The sequence below is a fragment of the Megachile rotundata genome, chromosome 3 (genome assembly GCF_050947335.1).
Source record: "Megachile rotundata isolate GNS110a chromosome 3, iyMegRotu1, whole genome shotgun sequence".
Classification (NCBI taxonomy): Eukaryota; Metazoa; Arthropoda; class Insecta; order Hymenoptera; family Megachilidae; genus Megachile; species Megachile rotundata.
Window position 1 is genome coordinate 3,316,174 of NC_134985.1, and position 12,512 is coordinate 3,328,685.

General features: G+C 32.2%; 1 protein-coding gene across 1 annotated transcript in view; it reads right to left on the reverse strand.

The window, feature by feature from the left end:
* The window catches only part of LOC100880577 (uncharacterized), a 789,502-nt gene that overhangs the window by 162,102 nt on the left and 614,888 nt on the right, over nucleotides 1–12,512 (reverse strand). The gene's annotated exons all lie outside the window — the stretch shown is intronic.

A 12,512-nucleotide genomic window follows, 5' to 3' on the forward strand; every position in this document is an offset into this window, starting at 1 on the left:
TGAGTGGTTTCCCAGTGGTCAGACTGTTAACCAACACTATTACATTAAAGTCCTAAAAAGATTTAGTGAAAAAATTTGGAAAGAAAGGCCACAGTTATGAAGCGATGGATGGTCGTTGCACCAGGACAATGCATCCGCTGACACGGCACTGTCTGCCAAGTAGTTTCTGACCAGTAAAAATATTACTGTAATGGGGCATCCTCCTTATTCACCTGATTTGGCTCCATGAGACTTTTCTTTATTTCCTAAAGTTAAATTTTGCTTAATGGGAACCCATTTCACCTCAGTTAAAGAGGTTCAGGCAGAAACGGAGAATCTCCTAAAGGGACTTCCAAAAACCTCGTTCCAGAATTGTTACCAGCAATGGCAGCGCCGAATGCATAAGTGTGTGAATGCTGAAGGGGACTACTTTGAAGGTGATAATATCACGGAAATCTGATTCTGCAGGTACAATGATTTATTGGACTAGTCTCGTTACTTTTGTGTCACACCTCGTATATTGACAAGGTCACATTCCTGAGTGACATTTAGAACGTTTCAGTCGGCGGTAATTGTTTGTTAAAAAGTTATGATCAAAGAAGATTGAAAAATATAGTAATTATGAATACTAATTTTGAGTACTAATAGACATAAATAATTGATATTTATGTAGACGTGGTATAAGTATGAATGAAGAAAAATTATTTTAAGCAGTGATATGTTGACATAGCGAAAGGAAAGTTATTTGAAGGAGAGAATAGAGTATGTACCTTACATGCGCTTTCTAAGTTGAATCAAAGTTCACATTATACGGAATCAAGAGATTCGTGTTCATGTACATATAAGGCAGTATTCTTTTTATGACACTTAAAATTTGTATTTACATTGCTTGAAAGATAACTACGTGAATAGGAATATTTTGTCAACAAATCGAATCTAACCAATTCAAGTAATTTAAGTAAGCTATATTTTTCAATCTTTTTTCATTTATAACTCTTTAATAAGCGATGGCCGCCGGCTAAAACATTCTGAAGGTCACTCGGGAGGGTGACCTTATAACATATGTCAAAGTTAAGATGATTATTGTGGTTCGACCTTTTATGTATATTTGTCAAGGTTTTTATTATTATTTACATTTTTGTTTCAATAACCGACGTACATGTTTCCCTGTCCGTAGTTCGAATTCTTTTGCAAATGTTTTGTTGGTAAAAATTTCAAACAAACATTCTTAACATCACCGCTGACTTTCAATTCTTTTTTATAAAAATATATTTAATTAAGAACAGAATTTACAACATTATTTCCCTTTAATGAGTATCTCAAAACTTTAACATATTCTTGACGATATAGATCAACGAAGTACTTTATACCATATCACCGACGAAATTCGTGTAACAGCACGTAGGAAGAGAATGTATTAACTTAACCTCAACTACAGCTATTTATTAGCGTGGCGCTCTAACACCAGATGATGTTCCGGAGATAATCCTACTTCCTCTTCTTGGAGCCGGAGGTATGCTCTTGCTAGTTTATTAAGCTTACCCTTCAACAACGCTCAATCAAAGGATGAACCTTCCGTATTTTTCGCTACCTTTCTCGGTTCAACACTCACTTTTTATTAATTGAATTAACAAAACTCACGATTGAATTTGATTACGTATAGCCTTACATTTGTTTGAGATTATCGATATAAATTGACAGTCCCGTTTATTCGAGCAAATAAGGTGAAATCATATAGAGGGCGTTTCACATAATACAGGCCAACGAATAATCTTATCTGCAACAGTGCGATGTTTAGAATAAAACTTTAATACTGACATTTATAAATAAATTTGTAAACCTGGCGATGATCTATATTTTCATTGAGTTCAACGATCTTGAAATGTGACGTCGAAGTCATCATTTTGAATTACTTTTGCATATACATACGATGATAATCTCTTTTAGTCATCGAAGGGTGACGATGCTGGAACTAACTAAGGTCAGAAGTTAACTGCGCTCGTGAGGTAAATAGCGGATTTTACCTACTGAACGACCGATTTCTACAATAACTAAATCAATAAGAATGTGGGATTCGTGTGGTGTGCGGATAAGGACTGGAATCCACAGGTCAATGCCTTTGAATAATTAGGTTTAAGCAATTAAATGATGAGAATGATGAATTTTACTATTATAATTTATAATTTTACTAAATCAAAAGAACTAAATAAACTTTGATTGCATAATTGCAGAAACTCAATAAATTAAATAATACGTAATCGGTTAATAAAATCTAACAAAAATGTAATTCACTGGTTAATACCTCTGAAACCTAGCGTTACGATGAATCCTACCTAAGTGTGATCCTCATTCACTACATTTTTACAAAATTAACGAGATTGACACGTTAAATCGATTTTCTAATTGGTTGCGTATTTGACTACGCAAGATACGCTACGCGAGATGCGTTCGTGACAGAACAATATTTTTTACTGGTTAAAAATTCCCAAATTTATATGAAGTTAACGAATTTAATACGGAACAGTTACTCTTTTAATTTGACTCGACAACTAATTGTCCATGGCCCTTTTAGTCAGAGCATACGCTGACACCCAAAACCAGATCACTCAATTGAGGAACCTGTTGTTTACTGCTACTAGAACGATCCAACGATACCAGAATCAGATGAACAATATACGTTCAACGGGGTAGCAAATTAAATTGACTCTAATTATAAGTCGTAATTACTAAACTGCCACCCAAAAGACCCGGGTTTCAGAAACCAAACCTTTCAAATGGGGAGCTTGCTATTCGCTGGCTACTAAACTACCCAGAGCGAACTCCGAGAATCTGATGGCGCGTTACTAATCCGACAGAAATAATAATATGTATGAGTAGCTGAAGAGCTCTCGTTTTGGTGTCTTAGCCTTTCTTGGGGCTGAGTATAGCACTCACCTAACGGAGTTTCAAATACAAGATCGCTTGAATGGGAAGCCTGTTATTTACTGGCTACTATAACGACCCAGCGATCAAGTATCCAAATTGCATATATCTGCTGTCCTCAATCAAGAATTGAGAATCGTTTTGGCTCTTAAGAGCGAAAACTGTTCCGGGTTATACTTATTTGGAGATCCAACTTGCTCGACTTTGAAAACTGTTCTGCACCTTACTCGGGTTTCGTTCGGCCTTTTATACTCGAGATCTTTTCCCTTTTCAAGATTCTGGAAAACTGTGTTAAACGTATATAATTTTGCGTATGATTTTATATATAATTTAACGTATAATTTTCTAATTTTTTTATCTTGACGTTAATTAATGAAGCAAATGATTTTATTACATCGTTGATAACGTATTCCGATTAATAGTTAATGTTTTTAACGTGAAAATAATAATTTAATAGCGTTTTAAATGAAACATATATTTTCTGTCCTTTTCTACTTATTGCACACAAATTCTACAAGGACCTGGGCTAAACGTCGAAGCATGCGATGCTTCTCGAATATTCCATAAAATACTTTACAATTTACCATCTCTTTATTTTAATAATATCTGATTTTAATTATTGATGAATCAACTTAACATATTATTAGTTAACTTCGTACATATTAATTGATCTAATTATTTAATAGTTCTGATGTCTAATAATATTGTCAAATGGAAAATATATCTTCTTTCTCTAGAGATTGCGTGCTAATTCTAACAAAAGAACTCTTGAGCTAGCATCGTAGCACGTAGCACGTCGTATTCCGGAATATTCCATACAAAACTATATTCACAAAATACTATTTATTTAAATCAGTAAAAATAATACTTGAATGTGATCAGTAGTAACTTAACATTTTATTAATTAGCTTGCGTATTTTATTTGATCTAACAATTATTTAATAACATAATATTTGCAAATGAAAATATATGTATATATTAACGACAGTTTAATAAAATTCTTATGATAACTGATTTGTATTGTGTCGCGGTCGGTAACACAAAAAGAAAATGCAATTGATAGTCGAAACTAGAGGTACAATTGAAGAAATAAAAATGGCATTGAAAATGAAATAGGAAAAATTCTTCAGAGATGTTACAAGAGTATACACAAAAGTATATGTGCTATAACATCATTTCTATCACATTAGTATAAAACCATATTGTTTTCAATTTATTATCTGATCAATCTGCACAAATGGGCATTCAAATAAACAAGAACAATAAAGCACTATGTTAATTTAAAATGCACCATGTAAAATACACTAAAAGTAACAGAGTAATTTGTTTAATTACTCAATTAAATAATAATTTAAGTACTTAATTGTAGTACTTTTTAACTAATTAAGCATTTATTAATAAACAATATTTAAACATTTAATTATTCTTTCAATGAAATTACATGCACGTCTTTAACAGTTCGAGGATAACATAAGACTGGTTAGAAATTAAATGAATATTTACAGCATTGATACGTTTTTCAACGAACACACGTCACCGCTTGCAACCCCCATTCACACCATTCACACTTCAAGGGATAATTATAAACATTAACGGGTCATACAAATAATACAGAACCAATAAATGCCTACACAATATTCCGACACACTTTTATTTGTTGCAGTAAAATATTTTTTATTTTCAAACTTTGTTATACCTAGAAAAATATTTTCTAAAAATTGTGTATAATTTCTGCAATGCTTTTGATAAAATAATTGTAATATATTCATTTGCAACCGGATGAAAAATGCTTATATATATTTAGTACATTTCATGCCTTTGTTTGTTGTTGAAATATTTAATTTGCCTAATTCTTATTTTAAAGAAACTTAAAATTTGTTTTATATATTTATTAAGAGTAAGCTTTATTTTTCTTAAGATATGCAAAATTAGTTTTAAATAACGCGTTTTACAAATTATATAATGCAATCGAGTGTTACTGATTGTGAAACATATTTTACAATTACACATTACATTTTTAGAAGAATTCATGAATTCAAACGAGTTTTAATTAAACTTTTATTGAAATTCTGTGACAAGTTTAACGTAGTCTAGGTGTTACTTTTATTTCTATGTAAGTTATTTATGTGAACAATTGCTATTGGAGTACAAAAGTAACGAAAAAAGATCAATTATCGCACAAAAGTGGTTTCCCTTTGTTGATGCAACCAGGAATGAAATAAGACTTCTCTTCAATAAAAGAGAATCGTAATATAGGCGATATTGCTTCATGAAAAATCTAATTCTAATGTACTTTTATGAAATTCTACATTACAAAACGCTTGAATTATTGTATCCGATACATTGGTTATACATTTTTTCAACCAGATATAAATAAATATATTGTTGTTGTAAAAACTAAATATATTTCTTAAAGATAGTTAATTTTACATACTGTTACGTTCCGAACAGGAATATTTTTCAAAATTTCCTTTGTAGTTCTCACCGACCGAATGTGTATCGATAATGCGTATTGCATTCTGGGAACACCCTGATCGAACGCAGTAACGGTCTTTTATGTTATTAGATAGACTATCTTCTGGCGACTAAACTAAGATGGTTAATATAACACATTCCATCCTTGAAATCAACTTGGTCCCACGGCCAAAATCTTAGATCATTCTACTTCTCCGAACCGCCAAATATAAACGGAAGTCACACTCGTGTGGCCCGATAACGCCAAGCGTTCTGGAATGTTTCTCAAGGGCCCGCGACGCAATATAGAATTGTAATAGAAATTGTCTTTGTAACATTACAATATTATATAAATTGCCCATAGTATTTCATTATACCGCTATTATAAATACGCATACGTCAATCAGTCCTACAATAGTTACAGTACCGAGCGCAATTTGACTTTAATAATTGTAAAGCGAAATAGATAATGTTTCACTCCAAATTTTTATAATGTGTACAGATTAACATTTTATACTGTATTGGTGGTTATGTATGTAAAATTATTCAATAGCTAATTAACAATCCATAGCTCAAGAGCAAAGGAAAGAACTACACTGCTCAAAAGAAATGTGGCATAGAAAAAATTTAGGCAAAAATTGGCCAAATTCGACTGATGATAACTCCGTGAAAAATCATCGCAAAGTTATGCTCTTTTTTTTAAATTAAAGCTTGAGATCTCTACTTTAAGACCCTGTAGTTTGATTTTAGATTTGATGCATCCCTACCACAATAACACCGTAAATGTGAGGTCATGTTTGCAATATTGAAAATTACAAAGTTTGACGAAATGCATGGACTTGCCACATTTTTTTGGGGCGATACTGTTTACAGCAGCATAAAGTACAAACCTTTATCTTTAATTTCCAGTATGTGAAAAACCGCTACCATTTTTGTCTGCAAAGATACAGAACTTTAAAGAAACCCTTGCATTTATGGCATATACCGCCGGCATTAGCATTACCCGATATGCACCTCGGAGAGGTTGCTGGACAGATTTTGCGCATCATATGCCTCTGACAAGAGCCTTTCTTTGTGTGTATTTGTGTGTGAGTATCTGTGTGTCTGTATGTTTGAATTCTAATAACGCGTGTTTCCACCGCGTTGTTGAATTATCCCTTGCAGTCGATTACTCATGTTAATGCAAGCCCTAATTTCTTCCTGCGGAATGTCATTCCAAATTTCAGTTAAGACTTGCGATAGATCTTACAGATTGGTAGGTTGTCTTGTTAAATTTCTATAGGGTTCAAATTTGGACTTACTGCAGAATATGGAAGCAATCAAATTGAATTGGGACTGCAAAATTCGAGAATGATTCTCAACGAGGCTTCTCGACGATAATTCATACACACACACAGATTCTCAAACACAAATACACATAGAAAAGGCTCCTGTCAGAGCCATATAATGTGCAAAATCTGTCCAGCAACCTCTCCGACCTGCACATCGGGTAATGCTAATGGCGGCGGTATATGCCATAAATGCAAGGGTTTCTTTAAAGTTCTGTATTTTTGCAGAAAAAAATGGTAGCGGTTTTTCACATACTGGAAATTAAAGATAAAGGTTTGTACTTTATGCTGCTGCAAACAGTATCGCCCCAAGAAAATGTGGCAAGTCCATGCATTTCGTCAAACTTTGTAATTTTCAATATTGCAAACATGACCTCACATTTACGGTGTTATTGTGGTAGGAATGCATCAAATCTAAAATCAAACTACAGGGTCTTAAAGTAGAGATCTCAAGCTTTAATTTAAAAAAAAGAGCATAACTTTGCGATGATTTTTCACGGAGTTATCATCAGTCGAATTTGGCCAATTTTTGCCTAAAATTTTTCTATGCCATATTTCTTTTGAGCAGTGTATATAGAAAGAGAGAAAGATAAGAGCTGAATAAGGGAGGAACACATGCACCCACCATCACCACCTAATTAACGAATCACGGTCTCTTACGCATTGGCCTCGCAGCCTAATTCGTTAGACGCATATCACTGCAACATAAACAATTTCGGACTAGGCCCACTCTGGTCTTCTCCGAGAGGTGCAAGTTGCGACACTCTTCGGTGTATAATCGCGAGGTGCGTGTCGAGGGTCCGTGAAGTGGTTTAGAGACGAGTTTGTTCTTGAATTTGTTAAAGTGCAAAATTCAGACAAAGATTCTATCTTCACGTAAAGCTTTCGCGTTATATAATCACATTAAATTTTCAATTCAATTAATTATTCTATTTTTCTATTCAATTATATTCAATTTTATTCTCTTTAATTTTTAAAGTATAATTTTATTTTATAGTTTATTTGAATTCAGCAATTGGTCAATTTCAAAATTCTCATCGGTTGAGTCCTTACATGTGTGTGTGTTCTTCCCAGGAACCAGGCGCAGCCGTCATTTCTAAATTCATTTATAAATTCAATGAATGCCAAATTCATACAAGTACAGATATTTTGGGTGAGTTGTTTCCTTTATTCTTCCAGCTATTTTATGAATTTTTCGGCAAGTAAATCAGTAGTTAATTATTTAACTTTGGGATTTCCTTCACTGGATTATAATTTTATTTTGTATTTAAGTAATTGTTTCTCCTTCAAATCTTCGAATTGCGCGTCTCGGATATTTACAATATTTTTGTTCAATTCATTGTAATTCACATTATATCATATACGCTACCATTCTAACCATTTCATATTTTACAAAATATAATCTTTTGTATATTTTAATTATTTTGAATTACATTTCTTTAGTTGCCTCCGTCATATCCTCTAAACATTGCGATCTTGTGAAAGGGCCCGTATGGGACTAGCGTGTCTCCGGATCCACAAAAATATTAAGTCCCGTAATAATTAATTTTGTTAGGGCAAACAAATCTTCGAGGCTTTATACGCGCGCTTCCCGCACGTAACACCATACAGTGAACTTAAACAATTATAGTTCATTTATACTTTTAACACTAAAACTACCAAACCGATCAAATGACCGCTCCACAAATTTCTTATTATAAGGTGCACATTTTGTTAAAGTACATTCCTTGAAATCAGCAGTGATTTCCATCAAGATGAAGAATAAACGTGTGTGCTAATTTATGTTTCGTTGTTTGTATATTTATTCTTTAACTTCATTTTTAATTTCAAAGTAAGTGTACATTATACATATATCGGTAGGTTTAGTGTTAACATCCACGAGGGTGTATATTCTCATTAGAGGAAGATTAGTTCATACAAGTAAAACTGAAAGAAATACAAATGAAAGAAGTATAGAATATAAGAAGTAAGAAAAATTAAGTTATGTATTTTTTATGCATAAATAAATTTGACTAAAGTGTACATATTTTACGAATTGTAATGTGAAATCAATATTGCATAACTTAAATCGTTAAAGAGGGATGCACGTTAATAAATTGAACCAAATAAAATAGTTAATTAAAAATATAACTTCTTGAAAAATGTAATACGCGCATATGTATATTCAGATATCACACGTTTAATATAACTGATATTATATTTTATCAAATAACGCGAAAGAATTAACGTAAATAAATACACTTAAATATGGGTCAGTTTATTTTGAAGCTTATATGATGATTGTGAAACTTTTTTAATCAACTCTGCACGCCACTGTATAATATTCCGGAAATTCCACACGTTAATTTTATTATATTTGTTCTGTGACAAGCGAAGAAGTTAATCACATAAGGGAACAAAGTTTTAAGCAGTAGTTCTAACTAAAAGAACAAGAAGTCAAATTGTTAAAACACTATTATACACATTTAGAAAAACAAATTCTGTAATAGTGGTCTATTACTAAAACAAAAATTGTGTTATCATTGAAAGGTACAGTATCGATATAATTTAATGCTATTATGAGATTCTAAATGTTATTATCAGTTTAGTATGTGCTACGTGATAACATAACACCAAAACTTATTCAAAATAAATATAACATTGATGATTTTAATAACGTAAATGTTGACAGTGCTAGGCGTAACATTTTACTAAAAATATAACTAATATGCTAAAAGATGTAAATACACAATAATGTCAAAGTATGAGTCGTTTAAATAGTAACACAGCTAAGATTAACATATACCATACTTAGTTTTTCTCTAATAAATACTGTTGTTACATATATTTTTAATATCATAAGAACGTAACTTACCAAACTTTTTCAAAAGGTAGACTAATCATATTTTTATTGCCGAAATCCTGTAATCTATGGTAACATAAGAAAGGTATCTAAAAGTAGTTCATGGATTGTAAAATATGTAATAATATTTAAGTAATATAACAAAGAAAGTCATTTATTCATATGTAAACATATGTGCAAACCAACAGTTAAGGGAGAGAGCGCGATGCTCACTCTGTGAGAAAATGCGCCAAATGAGCACCATGTGTGTAGCGAGAAAGAATTACATTGGAAGTGAATAGAGAAGCATTTGTTGTAACCCTTTCATAATAAAGAAGCATTTGTTGAAAAACATCGACAAACGGTAAGAATACACATAGCGCTTGGACATAGTCACAGGAGTCTTGACTATCCACCGATGTTGATTGTGACTGTGAACAAGTAGATCTGCACCGAATCAATTAGTTAGTATACATTAACCAATATGTAATTATAAAATTCATTGCTATTAATAAGAACGTAGAAATCAAGAGTTCAAATTTTATGTTTTGTTTACGAGCGCAATCAACATCAGTGTATTACTAACATTTCCACGACTGAATCAGCATGCTCTCTTAATGGTTGGTGATTTTCATTTATAATTCAAAAACTAAGTCTTAACGAATATTTTAGTAAAGGAAAATCTTGTTGAGTAATATTATTTAGCAACTAGAATTATTAAATAACTAATTATAAATATCTTTTTCCCTTTCGAAAATATTGGTTAGTTTCAGTTCTGAATTACTAACGAAAAATAGCAACCAATCAGAGTACACATATTAGAGCAATGGATTCGAACGTGACGGTTAACGATAAGCAGTTTAAGACAAATTATGCAATGTGTAACGTCAAAGAGTAAATGAAGAATCGCTAAAGTGATTTATGATTAAAAAGTTACAGTGAAGAGTGACAATGAAGTGACTGAGTTCACTGTCCCAATTAACTATACCGTCCATATAATTTCATTGTAAGGACACATTTTCGCAGAAGCAGAATTATGTTTCAAACAATGCATGAGTCTCATTTAAATTCTTCATAAATTTTGTTAAATTTAAAGTAGATAAAACTTCATACACTCATTACTTATAAGATTTCAAATCTATTTTGTTCAATAGAATATAATTATTTTTCGTTTAAAATACATGAACGTATTGCTTTGCACTTTTATGGCAAGTGGTAGCAATATTTGTCGATATTTTCTTCCTTATTCCTTTCTAATAACGAGTACATGAATCGAACAAATTCGATTTGCTACATTTATATGAATGACGCATAATTGTTTAATCCCTTAATTCAAAAATAATTAATATGTGAATACTACTCTTAATCCTTTGCAATCGAAGGTGTTTCTGATATTAGTAGATAACAATCCTAAAGAAGTTATTATTTCTCTGTTATTAGTTTCTACTGGTGTCTGTATTTATACATACACATACCTTTAATTCAAACATACTTATTTGATATTATTGAGTTAAACCACCTTTAAAATGCAGAGGATTAATTGTTTTATTCGTTCTTAGCTTAAACTTCAATATAACGGTTTCACTGAGTTTCGTATTACATAATTCCATTTATAGAGTGTAAACGCATTTGTTTACGAATGTGAATCAAGTATTACGCTCGCACCTATCGCTACCGGGTCTGGCGCTTTTGACGCGCTCTGATTAATCAGCGTATTTGCTAATAATTCACCAATAAAGCTTCAACTAATGTTTTCGTAAAAAAAGGTTGTTTACAATCAACTCAGCTACCATCACCACCAATGACATCTAGCTATAGCCAAACACCCTCATATACAATAATAGATGTTATAAAAGTTACATTGTGGAATAAATAAAACAAATTTAACATATTTCAGTCAATGTTACGTAAGAACTTTAATATAATCGGATCGAAACGCACAGCAAGATTAATTGCTATTCAATTGGAGTTTGTGTGCACTTGTTTTACTGGATTCAGCGCACCGTCTCGCAGTAGTACGTATCAATAATAAGTGATCCCGTGAGTCACCGAAGCGAATCACGATGTTTGTCACGTGCGGAACCGTCGAATAGACTAGCGCAAATTGGCAAACACGTGAAACGAACGGCTAACGAAGAATCCTCTGTAAAATTGTCACACCGTGGCTCGTGTTTCAGCCAAGGCACTATGCAGTGTCCCTTCGATCGCTCTCCGGTGTTCCGTTCCTTGCGACTACTTTTTAAATCTTCACGAGCTTGGGAAATTTAGTTCACGTAGAGTAAATTGGATGATAATAGGCAAGGCGTGCTGTTTGAAAACACAAGCAATTTAACCTGTTTAATTTAGTCATTCTCCTTCGTTTCACCGTAATCTGCTGCAACTGAGTGAGCTGAAAATTATTTTTGGACCAAGATGATAATGACAGAACTTATGAGTCTATATATACAAATATAGAAATTAATCACAACATTCGATCCTTTCACATGAAGCATTTTGTAGGACTATTCTGTTTAAATGATATATTAATACAAAAATGATCGGCAAAAATATTCAGATATTCGTTAAAACTTTTTAAATGTTGATGATTACATGCTAAGTTGGTAACTATTTTTCTCTCAACGTCTTGAATTTTCTTCAGAATGATGTGTAATGTAGTTCACATGAAATAAGTATGATATCATATCTCTTTAATATTTTACAGTTTAAAACGATGTCGAGAACGGATTTACGAAAATATAATTTTTATCCAATAAACCTAATTCATCTGAAAATATTGCATCACTGCAAATGAAATAAAACATTTCAGTGAACTAAAAAATTTGTATTTTAATCGCGATTCAATAGAAGCTTCGAGCAAATTTATGGAAAATCTACACAATTTTCTCGTTTTCTATGATTTAACAAATTTGTCATTCGGAATACTGCACACATACATTTCGTTATTTCCTGTATCATTTTATCACAATTCTACGTGAAAAAATAATCCGGTCAGGACTGAGTGCCGGAAG